The sequence below is a fragment of the Orcinus orca genome, chromosome 3 (genome assembly GCF_937001465.1).
Source record: "Orcinus orca chromosome 3, mOrcOrc1.1, whole genome shotgun sequence".
Lineage (NCBI taxonomy): Eukaryota > Metazoa > Chordata > Mammalia > Artiodactyla > Delphinidae > Orcinus > Orcinus orca.
The window spans coordinates 184,928,953-184,945,862 of NC_064561.1; the positions used below are offsets into that span (position 1 = coordinate 184,928,953).

At 53.1% G+C, this 16,910-nt stretch overlaps 1 protein-coding gene across 1 annotated transcript in view; it reads right to left on the reverse strand.

The window, feature by feature from the left end:
* Nucleotides 1–7,866, reverse strand: part of AHRR (aryl hydrocarbon receptor repressor) — a 73,197-nt gene extending 65,331 nt beyond the window's left edge. The window contains exon 1 of the mRNA XM_033436664.2: nt 7,739–7,866. The gene's annotated coding sequence lies outside the window, so the exon portion shown is untranslated. The remainder of the gene's footprint in view (nt 1–7,738) is intronic.
* Between the last annotated feature and the right edge of the window lie 9,044 nt (nt 7,867–16,910).

The window sequence follows — 16,910 nt, forward strand, 5'->3', positions numbered from 1 at the left end:
TAGCAATGCTAAATGAGAATGCATCACCACAGCTTTGAAATACAGGAAGCAAAAACTGAAAAGATAATTCATTAGTAACTTCAACATTCCTCTCTGAGTAATCAATAGAGCAAACAAACAGAAAATCACAAAGGAAAGAGAATATCCAAACAACAGATGTAGACTAACTGAAATATAGAGACTACTCCAGCCAACAGCAGCAGAATACACGTTCTTCGTACATGGAACATTCATCAAGATAGACCATATTCTTGAACTTAGAACAATCCTCAACAAACTTAAAAGAATAAAAATACAAAGTATGTTCTCTAACAATAATGGAATTAAACTAGAAAGATATATGGAAAATTCCCAACTATCTGGTAAGCAACCCATTTCTAAATAACCATGGGTCAAAGAGAAAGTCTCAAAGAAATTTAGACGTATTTTGAACTGAATGAAAATGAACATACAGCATATCAAACTCTGTGGGATACAGACGAGCAGTACTTTGACGGACACTGATAACATTAAATGTTTATATTAGAAAAAAATTAAACGTTTCAAATAAGTAATCCAAGCTTCCACTTTAAGTAATCAGAAGAAGAGAAAACAAGTCCAAATCAAGCAGAAAGGCGGAAATAATAAAGAGGGAAAATCAACGAAACTGAAAATGGAAATACAGAAAAAACGAAACCAAGAGTTGGTTCTTTGAAAAGACCAACAAAATTGATAAACTTCTTGCCAGACTGATCAAGAAATGGAGAAGATATGAATTACTAGTATCATGAATAAAAGAAGGGACATCACTACAGACCCCACAGACATTAGAAGGAAAATAAGAGAACACCGCCATGAACTTAGCTGTGTGCCCACCAAAGTCATATGTTCAAGCCCTAATCCCCCATTTGACTGTATTGCAGATGGACCTTTAAGGAGGTGATTAAGGTGAAATGAGGTCATATAGGTGGAGCCCTGATCTGATAGAAGTGTTGCCCTTATAAGAAGCAGAAGAGAGAGGAGAGCTCTGTCTTCACCGTGTGCAAGCCAAGAAGAGCACACTCTCATCAGAAACCAATCAGCGGGCACCTTGGTCTTGGGCTTCCCAGCCTCCAGAACTGTGAGAAATAGATTTTCATTGTTTTTAGGCGTTGGTTAAGCCACCCAGTCTGTGGTGTTTTGTTACGGCAGCCCAGGCAGACTAAAATAATATCTCCACAAATTTAGATGAAACAATTAAACAATTTAGTTGAAATGGACCAATTTCTTGAGTGACATACACTACCAAGCTCACTCAAGAAAAAACAGAAAACCTGTTTAGCCCTGTATTTATTCCAACAACAACAAACAAAAGCAAAGGCCCAGATGGATTCACTGGTAAATTCTACCGATTTAAGGAAGAAATAATACCAATTGTTTGCAGAAAACCAAAAATTAAATTAAAAATTGCCAACTCACTTACAAGTTCAGCGTTACCCTGATACCAAAACCAAAGACATTTTGAGAAAACGATGGTCAAAAATCCCTCATGAACATAGGCACAAAAATCTTTAATTAGATGTTAGCAAACGGGATCCAACAATATATAAAGAGCACAACACATCACAAATGGGGTTTGCTCAAGGAATTCAAGCCTGATTCGCATCCAGAAATTGACCAGTATAATTCACTTTATTAATAAATAAAAGAAAAAATATACGGTCACCTCAACATACATAAAGTGCATTTGACAAAATCCAAATCCATGCATAATAATAAAAAAAACCTCTCATCAAACTAGGAATAGAAAGGAACTTAATTAACCTGATAAAGGACATCTACCAAAAAAACCTACAGCTGACATCACACCTAACAGTGAAAGACTGTATACATCCCCAGAGATCATGAATAAGACAAAGGTGTCCTCTATCACCATTCCCCTTAATGTTCACAGACAACAGGATGGTACATACAGAAAATTCCAAAATTTGGCTAAGACAAATCTTTTATAACTTATAATAATTGAGTCCAGCAAGGTCACAGGGAAAACGGACAATATAAAAAAGTCAATTGTGTTTCTATACACTAGCAATGAACAACTGGAATACACATTTTTTAAGAACCATACCGTTTACAACAGCACCAAAATAAAAATTAAATATTTAGGTATTTCAATAGGTTGAATATGTGTAACTGGGGCCCTAAAGAACAGGAGAGTAATAGAGGTGACAGAAAACATTTAAGTAATAATAGCAGAAATTTGTCCAAACAATGAAAACTATAAACCTACAGATTCAAGACGTCAATGAACCCCAAGCACAAGAAACAGGAAGAAAACTACACCAGGCACATCATAATCAAATGACTCATAACCAGAGATAAATAGAATAATCTTAAACGCCACCAGAGAAAATAGCATTGGGTACAAAGAAACAGAGATAAGTATGGCAGCAGATGTCTCCTGAGGAACGTGTACCCGAGGGGACAGCGGAGCAGCATCTTTAAAGCACTGCAAGAGAAAACCTGAAACAAGAATTCTAAACCCTGTGAAAATATCTTTCAAAAATTAAGGCTAAATGAAGACTTTTTCAGACATAAAAAGCTGAAAGAATTCATTGCCAGCTGACCCACACTATAAGAAATGTGAAAGAGTGTCTTCAGGCCAAAGGAAAATGATACCAGATGGTAACGGGGATCCACAAAATGGAACAGAAAGCACAGGAAGTGGTAACTGCATGGGTAAGAATGCAAGGCTCCTTCCTACTATCTAACTATCTCTAAAAAATAATTGACTGTTTCAACAACAATGACAACAATGTGTTGTGGGGTTTATAACCTATGCAGATGTCAAGGTTTGGCAACCACAGCACGAAGGCCAGGAATGGGAGGTGGTGGCACGCCACTGGGAAGCGGTGTATTGGTTCCCGTCGGGCTTGCTCTGCACGGATGGGCTGGACCCTTCGAGCTTTTCTCCTCTGTAGCGAGCGCAGAGTGAGGGGCTTCTGGGTCCCGTGCGTCCCCCGTGTCTTCTTGTTCCTGCCCACCTCTTACGGAGGCTGGGAAGCCCAGCGAAACATCTCCGCCAGCCCAGAGCCTGAACCCCTACATACAGGCAAGCCCTCTCGGCACCCCCGCAGCCCTGAGTACCCTTCCGAGCTCTCCTGCTGTTGTTAATACTTCTTTATATGAATTAAAGTCTCTCAATTCAAACAAAAAATTAAGTAAAAAACATAAAAAGCTGATTTTTAAAGTTCACACGTTTTAGAGATACATGCTAACACCTGTGAAAGGATGACACATCAGCGATTTGTTTCTGTGTGATGTGCAGAGCAGGGTGGGGTTTACATGACACTGAATCAGCCAATATTGACAGCTGACCATCTATGATACTCGATGAATAAATTGGACTCATTATAAAATTCTCTCCACTTTTGTAAAAGATTTGAAAATTTTCATAATAAAAAGGTTTTTAAAAAGCATTGAGGGCTTCCCTGGTGTCGCAGTAGTTAAGAATCCCCCTGCCAAGGCAGGGGACACAGGTTAGAGCCCTGGTCTGGGAAGATCCCACGTGCTGCAGAGCAACTAAGCCCGTGCGCCACAGCCACTGAGCCTGTGCTCTAGGGCCCATGAGGCACAGCTACTGAGCCCACGTGCCACAACTACTGAAGCCCATGCACCTAGAGCCCATGCTCTGCAATGAGAGAAGCCACCCCAATGAGAAGCCCACGCACCGCAATGAAGAGTAGTCCCCGCCCACTGCAACTAGAGAAAGCCCACATGCAGCAATGAAGACCCAACGCAGCCAAAACTAAATAAATAAAATTTTTAAAAAAGCATTGAAAAAAGAGAAATGTGGCACAAAAATAAACATAATGTGGTCAACTGATTTTCAACAAAGCCATTCAATGGGGAAAGAACAGTCTCTTCACCAAAAGGTGCTGGCACAAATGGACATCCAATACCAAAGAGTGAAGCTGGACCCCTACCTCACACCCTTTACAAAAATTAACCAAAGTTAGTTAAAGACCTAAGTGTAGGAGCTACAAGAAAACATAGGGCTCTATCTTCATGACCTTACATTTGCCAATGGATTCTTAGATATGTCACCAAAAGCACAGGAAGAAAAGAAAAACGAGATAAATTGAACCCCATCAAAATTGAAAACTTGGGCTTCAAAGGACACTATCAAGAAAGTGAAGAGACAACTCACGGATGGGAGAAAATATTTGCAAATCATATATCTGATAAAGGTCTGGTATACAAACTACATAAAGAACTCTACATAAAACTCTACATAAAGAACAACATAAAACTACATAAAGAACTACATAAAACTCAACAACAAAAAGACAAACAACCTAATTAAAAATGAGCAAATGACTTGAATAGACCTTTCTCCCCCAAAAAACATACAAATGGTTAACAAGCTCATGAAAAGATGCTCAACATCATTAGTCACTAAGGAAATGTAAATCAAACCCACAATGAGATACCACTTCATACCCACGACAATGGCCATAATATTTTTTTAAAAAAAGAAAAAAAAAAGGAAAATATCAAGGGTTGGTGAGATGTGGAGAAACTGGGACCCTTGTGCCGTGCTGGTGGGGATGAAAAATGGCACAGCTCCTGTAGAAAACAGTTTAGTCTTTCCTCAAAAAGTTAAACATAGGGTCACTACACGATCCAGCAATTCCACTCCTACGTATATGCCCGAGAGAACTGAAAACATATGTTCAAACACAATCTGGCACACAAATACTCACAGCATCTTTACTCACAAGAGCCAAAAAGCAGAAGCAACCTAAATGCCCATCGACTGATGAATGGATAAACAAAATGTGGTCCATCCATACAGGGGACTATTACTCAGCCATAAGAAGGAACGAAGCCCTGATGCCCCTACAACACACGTGAAGCTTGAAAACATCATGCTATGTGAAAACGAAGGCAGACACAGAAGGACACATATTGATTGCATTTATATGGAATGTCCAGAACAGGCAAACCCACAGAGACAGAAAGTAGGTGAATGGTTGCCAGGGGCTGGAGGAAAAAGGAATGGGGAGTGACTGCTTAAAGGGTATAGAGTTTCCGTTCGGGATGAAGAAAATGTTTTGGAATTAGAGGTGGTAGTTGCACAACTTTGGCAATATACTCAATAAATACCACTGAACCTTAAATTTTTATATGGTTAATTTTATGTAGTGTGAATTTCACCTCACTAAAAACAAAGAACACAAATTTGTATAAAAATATAAATTAAATGTCTGGAGTGGCAGGAGAGAACCGTGCAGCGGGACTAGGAGCGCCTGTGGGGCATTGTGAGAGCAGAGGCAGGGATGGGTGGCAGCTGCGGGGCCTTGGGGGTCAAATGCTGGTTTTTAAGCTGCGGCGGATGACGCGGCAGAGGAGACAGGAGAGCTCTGGAGAGATGGGCTGGGGTGGGTGGGCGCGGATAGGGCCCCGGTGGCCGCAGGCTGGAGCAGGAATGGGCGGACGGATGCTTCGGAAGGGTCCAGCCTTCTAGTCTCTGCCTGAGCCACGGCCACCAGGCCTGCGCTTCTCTGGGAAGCTGGACCCCGGCGGGCAAGGTCATCCCATCTGAGCTGCAGGAGAGGCCGGAGCCGGACCCAGGCCTGGCCCCAGCCTGGGGGGAAACCGGTCAGGGATGCTTCCCCACACACGAGAGGGGCCGGACGCCCCTCAAGATCAAAGGTGAGGAGGCTGGCTGACCTGCCCCAGCCCCAGGAGGCCCATCCCAGCACCACCGTTCCCTGAGTGAGTCCGAGCTCAGAGCAGGGTGGTGCGGGCTGGAGGCGACAGGGAAGACGAGCAGGGGTCGGAGGCACTTTGCGGGGCAGAGCTGGCCCCTCACTTTCCTCCAGCCAAGACCCCCTCCCCACAGCAGGAGCCGAGACGGGGTCCAGGCTCCTGGGTGCGGGCCCTCCCCAGCCGCGCACGTGGCCTGCCAGCTGGCCCACAAGGCCCGTCCTCCCTGGTGGAAGGGGCCTAAAAACACGGGCTATGGCGAAAAGCACCAGGGCAGATAAACACCCTCCAGGTACCCCTTCGGGGGTGGGGGAGAAATCAAGGGGGCCAGCCGCTGTCCCCTGGAAGAGCCGTGGCTTGGGGTCCAGTTCCTGCCAATTCCTGCCCTAGGAATCCTAAATATCGGCTCCATTTTACTAAATACTGTGCACTTTCCTCAAAAAGATGAAGCCCTCATTGGACTGGACCAAACTCCCCACAGAAATGCGCCACTGAGACAGCACGAGGGCCAGCCCCCCAGAAGCTCTGAGCTGACTGTGTTTCTCAGAGAAATCTGAACTTTTATAAGAACCTTTTATGGTAAAAATAATGGCTGACCATTTCAGAAATACACATAAGCATAAAACAAACATAAAAGATCGTCCCATGCCACGTGGCGGTGCCCTCAGCTCCCGCCCAGCATGTGTGCCCCGTCCACAGGGCCGCACCGCCCTGGGACTGAACTGAGAGGGAAACAACGCACGCGGTCGGGGTCCAGACTGCCCGGTATCCACCTGGAAGTCATCATCCGTAAACAGGGAGCCTGCAGCCACGGCTGCTGGAGGTGGCACAGCCCCCGTCAGGGCCACACTGCCCACCGGCTGCTCAGCTGCCCACGAGCGGGTCCTGAGGCCTCCACTGGGATTGGGCGTGGGCCCAGGAGGCTGACAGAAGCCAGGCTCTAGGCCCTGATGGCGGACGCTGGGTGGAGGCCAGCCGGTCAGAAGCCCGCCTCTGCCAGAGGCCCCTGGAGAGTGTCCTGGGTGGGCTGGGCTGCTGACCAGGCCGGGAGAAGTCCCGTTCACCACTGTTGAGTGCCCAGAGCAAGGGGGCAGATGCCCAGGGCACACACTCGCGCAGCCCCTCTGCGCCCGGCCCCTCGAGGACCGGAGCCTGTGGCTGGTCACACAGAGGCCCCGCGTGAGTCACAGGGCGGCCACAGCTGGAGACCCACTGGATGCTTCCAAGGGGGGCTGGCAGACCAACCAGGAAGCAGACGAGGAGCCCAAGGGCAAACTGCCCAAGGCCTCTGACCTCTGACCCTGGCTAGTCACCTGCCCTCTGGGCAGCCCCCTCCCCGAGGGGGGGGAGTCACAGCAGCAACACCGGGTCCCTGAAGTGTTGAGGGCCTGTGCCTCTCACAAAGTGTCCACAATCTGGGATTTTCCACCTCTCAAAATAAGACTTTAGGGAAAAAAACTTTCTTGGTGCCACTAACTGAAACCCAGTGAATTCCTGGAACACGCGCCTTCCGCCCTTCCAGAGTGTGTGAACCAAGGCTGGCGCTCCTGGCCCCGAAGGAGGGGGCTGAGCTGTGCACCCCCAGCTCCGGGACCTCCTGGCTGGGGGCCTCCCCTCACCAGCTGCCCTGGAGAGGGCTCAGGAGTCCAATTCAAAGTCCCCCCCGCCCCCCAGCATCTGTCGAAAACAGTTCCGAAGGAAGCTGTGCCCAGAGCAAAGGGCAGTTAGCCCAGCTCCCCCAGCGCGGGGGCCGGACGCTCCCAGGCCGGGAAACTGAGGGACCGCAAGCAGTGAGAGCGGACTGGCTTTCCTCAAAAGCCCTGTTTTTAGTTTTAGGTGAGAAGCTGCCCGTTGGACCCCAGGGCCTGGCGATGTGAGGATGGGGTGAGTGGGGTTGGAGGGGAGAGGGGGATGGGGGGGCCGAGGGTGCGGGAGCCTTGGGAAGATGGCCCTGCGCTAGGGTCTCCCTCGCGGAGTTGGACCTGCGGAGCACGTCCAGCGCACTTACCCGACCGGCGGGGCGCGGAGGTTCAAGCGCGCCCGCGGGAGGTGTCCGCGGGGACAGGGAGCTGTGGCTGCGCGGCTGCCGGCGCTCGCATCTCGGGGACCAGGCGGAGGCTGTGGCCGCGGAAGGACAGCCCCACCCCGGCACGCGAGCCGCCCCGCCCCGGAGACGACCGAGCCCGGGAGGCGGCAGGGGGCGCGCGCGCGCATCTCCGGCCGGCCAATGGTCCCCGGGTCTGTGTGCACCACGGTGGGGTCCTGCCCTGCGCCCCTCGCGTCCCCGTGGTCCCCGGGATCTCTGTGCACCACGGTGGGGTCCCGCCCTGCGCCCCCCGTCCCCGTGGTCCTCCGGATCTGTGTGCGCCACGGTGGGGTCGCGCTCTGCGCCTCTCGTGTCCTCGTGGTCTACCCAAGGGTCTGTCGGCTCCAGGGTGCCTGTGCCCCTCGAGGCCCCCGTGCTCCCCGCGGGAGCCCCAGACCCTCTGTTCCTCGCCCGCAGTCGCGCGCCCCCTTCCACCTGCGCCCGCGGAGGCCGAGCGCGCACCTGCCGGCGGGGCGGAGGTGCGGGGCCCAGACTGCCCTAGCGGCTGGGTCCCGGCGCCCGGATCCGAATGTGTAACGTGAGCGTAGCAGGTCCTGCTCCGCCTGCTCCAATTAGGTTGTTGCTAAAATCAAAGGGTTTTACAGTTTTAAAGTATTAATGTAATACTTTTAACCCTGCACCTTCCTGGAGCCGCAGGGCAGCTCGTGGAAGTCTCATCCCGACATTTCTGATTCGAAGGAGCCAGGCCGCCAGCGGGGCCCTTCCCACCCCTCCGGCGGCTCCTTCCCCCTCCTCCACGCGGACCATCTGGCCCCTCCCCTCCTCCGTCCTGGAGGACACGTCCAGACTTCGAAAGCTCCCCTTCCCTCACTGGGCCCGGACTGTGTGTCTGGTCCCGGAGCGCCCCGGGACACACCGTGAGCCTGGCCTCACATCCTGGGCTTTCTGCCCCAAGGTCTGAGGGGCCCCCCCCGGAAACCTCGCCCGACTGCTGCCACCATCCTTGCCCCGGCGGGGGTGGTGTGGGGGCTTGTATTGCCCCCTCATGTCCAGTCCCTTTGCGTTCCCCAGGCAGCCCCTCAGCACCAACCATGTCCCCACCCAAGCCCCACTGACCACCGCCACCGCAGCCAGCCCTGTGGGGTCTCCAGCGCTCGCTCGCACCCCACAGTCAGTCGCAGCCAAGGGAGTCATTCCTGGCACCTGCCCGGCTCTGAGCAAAATCCCGCCCCCACCCAAGCCCCAGCTACCTTCCCCAGCCTCACAGACCAGCGGGTGTGCCTCAGGACCTTCGCACTTGCTCCCACTCTGAGAAAGCTCTTTTCCAGATACTCGCAGGGCTAACTCTCTGATCCTGTGTTCTCAGAGAGGATATCCACCTCAGTCAAAGGCCACCGCTGTCCATCTCTCCCTGTTCTGCCTTTTGTAGGGCATATTCCTGCCTGAAATTACAGCAGGTGTTTCTTTGCTCCTGTGTCTAACAGATAAACTCACCAGGTCTGTTCTGTTCACCTCTATCCAAGGAAGAGCAGGGCTTCTACTGCAGAACAGGGGCTCAAAAGTGTCAGCTGAGTGAATGATCTTGTATTATTTTTTGACCTGGAACAACATGCATCTGTATTGCTGTATTTTTTAAGTAGTTAAAATCAGCAGTTGCACCTTGATCCAATTTTTGTAAAGTGCATTATGCACAGAAAAAAATCTGGGTGAATAACTCAGGTTATAGGCGAACTTTAATTTTTTACTTTTTAAAAATTTCCACCATTCCTGACCATTTTGCAAGAAGCATGGCGTGCTTTTGTACCATTTTGTCGGGTTTTTTTTCTTTCTTTTTGCTAAAAAAAATAAGTAAGCATGTGTATGACGTTGGGAAGGCATATCTTGGAGTGGCAGAGGTAAGGTGGGTCCACCCTGTCAAGTCCAGGCCTGTAGGGGAACCCTCAGCCCCAGGAATTTGGGCAGAGACACCTGGGTGGGTGCCCCGAGGATCTGAAGCTTTGTAGTCAGAGCCTGCGTCCCCTGCATGGGAAGACAGAGCCCACGTGTCTCAGAGGACCCGTTCTAGCCTGTTGCCTAGGCATCAGTCACCTCCACCCACCCAGTCCCATCGGGAACCAGCCTGAGCGAGATGCCTCTTTGCTTCTTGCTGCCACTTCCGGGGGCAGGACAACGGCAGGTGAGGCCGCACAGCCTGAGGTGCAGGAGAAACCCGTGTCCACTCCCCCTCCTTCCCTCCAACCCACCTTGGCTGTGCCTGTCCCCAAAGCCTGTAGTCTCCGTAGACCTGGGGGCAGTCACTGGGACTGGACACGAAAAGGATGACCCTTGCCTGTGAAGTCCCAGGAATTCACGGTGAGCCCCCTTTGTGGGAGACCTTGGGTGTTGTTCCCACCAGAACGCGGGTGACTCCAGGCCCCCCAGGCAGCATTCCCACGAGGTCAGCTGGACATGACTTCCCCCTGAACTTCCTGTTCACACAGATCCTGCAGACACACACAACAGTTTGCAGAGTACGCCTGGGCGTCCCCTATTTTCTTCTCCACCGTGACCACCCTGACCCACCCCCGCACCGCAGTGTTTCCCCTTTGGGGCTGCAGCTCGGGAGGCCTTCTCGGAACCTCCCTCCTCTCTGCACTCGGGACCTCCAACTGCAAGTAGGCTCCGTGTTGCTGCGTCCTCCCACTCCGCCCAAACTTCCGACCAGCTGGGGACAAATTCCTCTTTCCTGGATCATTTGTCCTCCCAGGGTGGGAGGGTGGCTGACACCTGGCAGGAAAGAGGGCTTGGAAAAGAGACAACACCGAAGGTGCCCCCTGGCCCTCAACTGCCCACGCTGTGTCTCCACGGCTGTGTCTCAGACGTGGCCGTCCTGGGAGCTCAGTGATGTGACAGCTACACGAGCTTAATGGCCATCTGGCTCTGCCCGCCTGTCCCCCCCCAGACACACCAGCCGAGGGGTGTGCTGTCACCCTGCAGGTGCCGGGCGCAGGTGTCAGGCTGCACGGTTCCCCGGGGGGACAGCTGTGTTGCTCGGGCAGTCCTTGTTCTGGTCTGTGCTTTCTCTCCCCCACCTCACTTCGCCTGCAAGCCAGAGAAAGATCTGGAGCATTTTGTCAAGAGCCGCTGCTGCCCTTGTCTCTGTGGGCCGTCCCTTGAGGGCCCCTCCCGTTGTGTGCACAGCCAAGCAGGGCTTCCCACTCCTGGGAAGGCTGCCATCATACAAGGTCTGTCAGCTTGGGGAGCCCGCCTGGCCTGCAGCAGGGTGGGGGCAGCGAGGTGCAGGACGAGGCCGCCAGGTGAGGGTGGCCGACATGCACCTGCACCCTTGAATCTGCAGGAGTGTCCGTGGGAGGCCCAGGGTCCCCGCCTGCAGGTGGAGAGGGGCCCAGCAGCGGGGGCTCCAGGTGCCTCCCCAGAGGCTCACTCCCAGGAGGCCCCAGGACAGAGGTCCCAGGAAAGGGCAGGGGCCACCCAGTGGATGCCCGTCCAGAAGGCCCTGATGTGGCTGGGGGTCTAGGACTGCCTTAGAGCCAGGTGGTGCCTGGGACGCGGGCAAAGCAGAGAGTGAACCAGGAGCTCTGCTGGCACAGGGACATTTGAGTCAATAAACGCGATTCAGGGGTTGTTCCCGAACACCAGAGACGTTGCTTGTGGCGGCTGGCAAGGGTCGTAGATGAAGTGGGAGAAGGTGAGGTGCCTCAGGGGATGGGCAGAGCCAGGGTCCCCACCCGGTCTGACTCCACCCCTCACCTCCACCTCCCAGCGCCCCTGCCTGGTGCCAGCAGTCACCCTGAGGCCCCTGCAGACCCCGGCCTGGCCACACGGCCCCCTGCTCCCGACATCCCCTCCTCTGGGGCTCCTGTCAGCAGGAAACAAGGAGCGGTGGGCAGGTCCCACCCCTCAGCAGACCCTCAGGGTCTCAGCCAACTCGAGGGTCCAGTGGGAACCCAGCTGCCTGCACATTCACGGCTCATGCAGCACAGAGCAGGGGAGGGACAGTGCCCTCCTTCCAGGGAAGCAGCTGGCCCTGGGAGCTGTGGCCTGGAAGGGGAGCCTGGCATGGCCTGGGGGCACCCATGTGCTGAAGCTGAGCTCCCTTCAGGGTCAGGATCCACAGGACCCCGTGCTTGTGAAGAGGGTGTAGCCAAGACCCTCCAGGCTCTGCCCTCTCCTCTGCCTGCTCCTGGGGCTTCGCAGGTGCTGTTCCTTCCGACTGGAACTCCTCCCTGAATATCTGTCCTGTCATTTCCTTCAGCTTAAGGCAGAGGCCACCCCTACCGTCCCTGGCTATCTGACATTTGGGTTTACTGGGGGGAGAGGACGCAGGAAATTTCATCTCTAACCCTAACCTGCTACAGTCTCACAGCCCAGAACCAGCCATTGTGGGGGCAGAAGGGGGTAAGGAGAAAGAGGGGGAAGGGGAGGGGAGGGGAGGGAGGGAGGGGAGGAGGGGGAGGGGAGGAGGGGGGAGGGGAGGGGAAGGAGGGAAGAGGGAGGGGAGAGGGAGGGGAGGGGGAGGGGAGGGGGAGGGGAGGGGGAGGGGAGGGGGAGGGGAGAGGGAGGGGAGAGGGGGGGAGAGGGAGGGGAGAGGGAGGGGAGGGAGGAGGCCAACTTACTGCAGTTATTTCCTTTCATGCACAACCCCGGCCCCCACTGAACAATGACTCACTCGCCTGGTTTTCTTTGAACCTGCCTTGTCCTCCACATCCTTTGGTGGCCCCGTGGAATGAGCCTTCCGCAGGCTCTATGAGTCAGTCTGTCTCAGTCCCCCACCCCACCTGCATGGTCCGTCCAGGCACTGCCCACTCAGGACCCCAGCCTCCTCTAGGGTGACTCCCTCTGTGTTGCTGGAGCACATTCTCCAGGAACTTCCCAGTTAAAGGAACATGGGAGGAACGTTTCTCAGAAACTGTCTCCTGTTCAGCTGACCACGGCTCCACCAAGGACTTGCAGGGTGGAACCCACTTTGCCTGCTGCGTCTGAGGTCCACCCCAGCTCACCTGTGCTTCCTCCTTGTCCTGGGCTCCGGTGGTCCTCTTTGCACCCTGTCCTCCAAACCTCACCTCACCAACGTTAGCTCTGGAAAAGGTCCTTTTCAGTTTTGAATTTTTATTCCCTACAGTTTTTGTTCGTAACTTTTTCCCTTCCAGATATTCTATCTTTGATTTCTGAGTTATTTCCATTCTGTGTTATTTCTTTTTTATAGAGTTGGTTCTTTTTTAATGGATGCCTTGTCTTTGGTCACCTCTGAGATACTGGCTGTAGACGACAGGGGTTCTGAGATGTTCCTTCTAGTCCCTGCTTTGCCCCTTTTACTAATGTCAGGTGAACATTCCTGAGCTTCATACAAGAGGGAGGCACTGCCCTAAATGGACAGAGTGGTGGGCTTGTTGGGCAGTGGGTACCTGTGGGCACCGTCTCAGGTGGTGGGTTTCTCCAACCTCCTGCTCTGGGGGGATGGGGCTTGCTCTGCAGGGTCCCTCAGCTCTCCTCCACCCCGCTGTGTAGGGTCCCCCTCAACCCCTTCTGCTGCCACTGCTCTTCTGAGCCTCCCCTGGCTCTTAGGGGACTGTCAGCTTTTCCCTGGAATTTGCCCTGTCTGGGTCTTTGGGGCAGGTATTTCCCTCTCTGGTTCTTTGCACTGTTTGAAGGCAATTTCAGTGGGACCTTTGCCATCTTAAAACTTCCCTGAATTGCTGGCAGCTAGCATGAACCTATATAAACAAGGTGAGGCCCAGCGCAGCTGGTGTGGAGTGTCATCTGGTGGGAAGAGTGGGTGGGTCAGATGCGCCCCCTGAGCTCCCCACCTCTGCATGAACAGGGTGAGGACCAGGGCACCCTTCACCCGAATCCCAGCCTAACCACCACTTACCATGTGACCTCGGCCAAATTGTGGGCCCTCTCTGGGCCTTCACTTTTTTATCTATAAACCGGGTAAGTATAGGCCAACGGAACAGAATAGAGAGCACAGAAATAAATCCTCACACATATGGTCAATGATGTTTGACAAGGGTGCCAAGATCGTTCAATGGGGAAAGGACAGTCTTTCCAACAAATGGTGGGGAAATGGACATCCACTTGGAAAAGAATGAAGTTGGACCCGTACCTACCACCACATACAAAAGTTACCGCAAAAGGGACCAAGACCTAAAGTAGACATAAAACTCTTAGAAGAAAACATAGGCGAAAAGCTTCATGGCTGAATGTGGCAAAGCTTTCTTGCATATAACACCAAAAGCACAGGCAAGAAAGGAAAAAAGATCAATTAAACTACATCAAAATTTAAAACCTTTGTGCATCAACGGACACTATCAGTAAAGTGAAAAGGCAACCTATCATGGGAGAAAGTATTCCAAATCATGTATCTGACACGGGATTAATATCCAAAACATATGAACAGATCCTACAACTCAACAATTAAAGACGAACAACCAATTTAAAAATGGGCAAAGGATGCGAACAGACATTTCTCCAAAGACACAGGAATGGCCAATAAACACATGAAGAGACGCTCAACATCACTGATCATTAAGGAAATGCAAATAAAAACCACAAATGAGATACCACCTCATACCTGTTAGGATGGCTACTGTCAAAACATAACAAGTGTTGGCAAGGATGTAGAAAAATAGGAATCCTTCCTCACACACTGTCGGTGGGAATGTAAAATGGTGCAGCCACTGTGGAAAACGGTATGGAAGTTCCTCAAAAAATTAAGCATAGAGCTACCATATAATCCACTACTTCTGGGGATGTAACTGAAAGAACTGAAAGCAGGGTCTCGAGGAGATGTACGTCCACCCAAGTTCACAGCAGCATATTCACAATAGCCAAGAGGTGGAGGCAGCCCAAGTGTCCATCAGCAGATGAAGGGTAAACCACACGGTGGTCCGTTCACACAGCAGAACATTATTCAGCCTTAGAAAGGAAGGCAATTCCGACACAGGCTTCCAGATGGACCTTGAGGACAGACATTATGCTCAGTGAGATACACCAGTCACAGAAGGACAGATCCTATAGGATTCCACTCACGTAAGGGACCCAGAGGAGTCAGATTCCTGGAGACAGAGGAGGACGGTGGGGCCAGGGGCCGGGGGAGGGGGAGGGATGTTTACGGGGACAGAGTTTCAGTTTTACAGGATGAAGAGTTACAGAGATGGATGGTGGTGATGGTTGCTAACACTGTCAGTGTACTTCATACCAAGGAACTGTACACTTAAAACTGGTTAAAATGTTAAATTTTATGTTACGTATATTTTAACACATGTACAACAGGTAAGAATCTCCACCTTTACCCATTTTCCCACCAGGTACGTACATTCCCAATCTCAGGGGCAGACCTGGAGTCATGGGCTGGCTTCCTGGAGCCTCTAGTCTGGACACCGATCAAACAGTCACACGCATCCTCGCACACTCACGTGCTCTTAAATGGAGCCACGCGGTGAACTCCGAGCTGGCCTGGGCCCACCTCTGTCAGGTGGTGTGAGGTGAGGAGGGCACACGGTGCCCCAGCCCCTCTGGTCCTCGAGTTCCAGGGCAGCAGGGCGGCCCCTGTTGGCTGGGGGCCGTGGTCAGACAAATTCAGGGACAGGAAGAGGACCCAGCGGGGACTCCACGGGGACTGACTCAGCCACACTGCAGAGAGTGTGCATCTGACATCAGCGCTGCCTGCAGCCCCCGACCCTCCACAGGTGAGGGGTGACAGCCTCCACCCCCGCCCCAGACCTCCCACCTGGTCCTCCCTTGACCAGGCTCACCTGGACCGGGAAGGTGACTCTCCCAGCCGGCTGAGGTGACTAGTGGTGACCAGGGTGGTGGCCACAGGTAGTCCGTCCTACCTGCCCTGGACTATTTCCTCTTCATGAAGCACCGACTTTGAACCTGGGCCAGAATTCCGGAGTCTTGAGCACATGCTTCGTGTCCCCAGAAGTCAAACGGGGAGCTGGTTCATCAGCACACGGCGCACATGGAGAGATGGAGCACGAGAGCAGGCGGCCGGGGCGGAGCGCCGGGTGCAGACGGACAGGCACCACGGGCAGCAGCCTCCCGGAGGCCAGGCCGGCTTCCCCTGCCCCATCCCCGAGCCCCGACTCCCAGGGGGCTGGGCACGGCCTGAGAACAGAGCACCCTGCTGGAGGAAAAGCTGCAGACGTGTTGCCACCCTCACTTGACCCCCACTCCCTCTGGTTTCTCTGTTGCTTCTGTAAGTTCCATGCTGGCTGTCCCTCGAGGTCACCCCTCTGGATCTAGATGAAGCACCAGGGTCAGGCATCCCTGCAGGCGGGACAGCACTGCCCCCGTGTGGCCGACTGGCGCTAGACCAATCAGGTGCGGCCTTGGCGGAAAGGAGTCCTCATCTTGCTGCACGCCCGCCTGGGCAGGGGCTTGGGGCTCGGGACGGAACCCCCAGACCTTAAGCCCATCGCAGCCACGTCCCCACCCACTCCTCAACGTGCGTCCACTGGTTCAGGCCACAGACTCCACTGAGGGTCTGTGCAGTGTGTATCTCTACCACACACCTGACTGTACCTGTGTACCACCCACCTCTATCTGTGCCACACACCCGAGTACGTCTGTGCCTCTGACCCGAGTATATTTGTACCACACACAATCAGACCTTTCTTTACATTCCGCATCTCCCCTTCCCCTCGCTTCCCTGAATCAAGGAAGGCACCTAACCACGCATGCACCACCCCCTGCCCAAGGCTGACATGCATTTGAGAGCAGGCCTCTCAGGGTCCGCTCTGTCAGGCCCCCAGTGATCCTCGGAGATTAAACTGTGTACTGGGCAGGTTCCGCACTGAAGCCATGAATTGCCGTTGCCTGAGACCAGTCTGAGGGGTTCCAGCTTCCTGGGAATCCGGAATGAACCCAGAGTCCAAGGTGCCACAGGTGCAGGATGGGGGAAGAGGTGGACAGGAAAGCCAACACGTGGAGGGCGGGGTTCCCACATCACAGGGGGACAGAGTCCACAGAGGCTGGACACCTGCTGCCCTCACTCTGAGCCTGGGGTGTCTGCAGGCCAGAGCTCAAGGGACAGATGAGCACAGTGCCTCCCAGGGGCAGGAGGGGCCCCGCCGTCCATGCCTCCATCTAAAGGGGAACCTGTGGGGGAGGAGGGGCCCCCGCTATG